Source organism: Penaeus japonicus, unplaced genomic scaffold (genome assembly GCF_977035675.1).
Source record: "Penaeus japonicus unplaced genomic scaffold, GWHDUDI00000001_assembly GWHDUDI00000041, whole genome shotgun sequence".
Lineage (NCBI taxonomy): Eukaryota > Metazoa > Arthropoda > Malacostraca > Decapoda > Penaeidae > Penaeus > Penaeus japonicus.
The window spans coordinates 25,509,876-25,512,375 of record NW_028234443.1 but is presented as its reverse complement, the minus strand read 5'-3'; positions in this window follow the sequence as shown (position 1 = coordinate 25,512,375).

Here is a 2,500-nt window from a genome sequence, read left to right as displayed (position 1 = left end):
CGTATGCGAAAAAAAAACTCTCGCGGGTTTCAAATTGTGTAATAATAGCAACATGCAACAAACTATTCCCCTGATACCCTCAATCTCAGTTTAAATTTAGCTCTATAGCAAACATTGAATACTTTGATCCTTTGATTCATTGGTTTTAAAATGCTTTTTCTAGTGGCCACCTGTTACATCACACCTGCCGTCTCATATTAATATTTGCTATATATTAATGTTATATATATGTAAAAGTAAAAAAGAAGAATGTTATAGGTATAAGCAATACAAAAACAAGCAAACAAGTAAAACCTTTATCTCGAAAAAAGTTCCTGCGAAAAACAGCGACGCACTTTTCTTTTCAAGTGCTAAAAGAAAAGATGATAATGAAAGCTACCGTTACTAAACAGACGCAAGCACTTGGGGAGGAGTACGAGGAGGATTCAGAAGCAGAAGCAGAAATTAAATATTGTGTTTAAAGAGACAAAGGGTGTATGTGAGAGGGATGGCAGAAAGAAAAAATAGATAAATAAAAAAGACTGATATATACGAGTCCAGACGAACATGCGCGAGGGAAGACACATCGAAAAGGATATTCACAGTAAGTGATGTCCCAAAGAAGGGGAATAGGTGATGTCCCAAAGAAGGGGAATAGCAACAACATGAAAAGACTCCATGGGCAGTTTGTCAATGCCACGAAGAATGTGATAGAGGCGGAGAAAGGCTGACAAGGAATGCAATATTGTGGAATGGGAAGGGAAAGAGAGAGTGCGTTCCTGGCGATCAAAAATAGAGAATAAAGAGATCAATTCAGAGAATGTGACAGTGGCGTACAGACTTGATGAGATAGAGGAGGAAGCGTATTGATTTAGGTCGATTAGAATGAATAAAGGATCTGTAAAACAAAATCAGATTTCATAAAGTTTCACACACACACACACACACACACACACACACACACACACACACACACACACACACACACACACACACACACACGCATACTAGCTAGTGCAATATCTAAAGTGAAAGTCTTCGTTTATCATCATTGATTTGTCTATATGCAAGTATGACTGTCCTTTGTAAGTGACGACTAACACTAAGACAGATTGCAGATTCATGGTGGTATAGAGGACCAGGTGGTGTTGCAATGCATTATGGTAAGGATATGCCGGTAATAATGCTACTATTACTACTAATGATAATTTTATTATTGGTAATGATGATGTACCGTAGTTAATGTCAAATGCTGACTCCACGGGGACCAAGTAACTTGATAGACTTAATAAACTAAAGTTAATTCTATTATTGACGTTAATGGTTATATGCCTTTGTATTGATAAATCAAGTCAACTTCAAACTTGTATTTATTTTTATTGATAACTTATTGATTCATTTTAATTTCCATAAGAAGACGGTGGGAAAATGAAATTTTGTAAAAAGAAGAGGAACGCTGAATTTAAAGTATAATAGTAGTGCACTTTTGTTAATTGTGTCATTGATAATAAGAAACACTGACCATACAAACCATAAACCGCTGGAGGCAAATCCGATTAATTATCTGCTTAAGCGAGGACCGGAAGTCGGGAGTTCGAGCATTTCCCAAATTGAGAGGAAGTCCAAAAGCAGAGGATTGTGCCGTGCCATTTCAACATCACTGCAATAAGAGTAGATACTGGTGTTGGTGTTTAAATGAAAATTGGTCAGCAGCACGCATGTGCACTATTAACATAATCTGTAAAACAATCTACCATGAAGTTACCGTGGTACAAAACCCAATAAGGAAAAAACATGTTGAATGATGGATAGGACAGCAGTTTCAAAATCTTTTTAAATCTTATCATTTTAACGATGCATGTGACACAGTAGTTCGAGAAATGAATTTCTAAAGATAAAGGAGAGGGAATGACGGAATAAGGTGCGATAATTTGACTGACAGTCATAAAAACGGAAAACATGATAACTGTTGCTGAAGGTATACAAAATGAAAAAGATTGAAAAAGCAGAATAGAATAAAAAATAAAAAAATATATATATATATATAATAAAAAGAATATTGTTGCGGAGGCCAGTCAATCAAAGGAACGTGAATCCTTTTATATAGTTACATGAGTTACAAAGTGTATCTACATACAGGCAGACATCCACTTGGAATGTGTGTATAATTGCATATTTGTATATTTATATGCCTCTACGCTGTGCGTACATGGGCGTAATATATATATAGATACATACATAAGTGCAGGCAGGGGAACACGCATATACATGCAAGCAAGCATTATGCATAGGTCCTGTACGTGTACTTAAACAAATATCCATTCTCACTGGAGTAGACCGAAAGGTAGTGAGCTAGATCAGGGGATTTTTAAGATCTCTTAATAACATGCGAGACTAGCTCAGACGTGTTATTGGAGATTAATGGTAGTCTCATGACTAAACTACTCCCCCACCAAGTTACAATTAAGGCCGGTAGGTGGGGGTATCTGGCCCCACCCCTCTTGAATAGAATTTCCCAGTC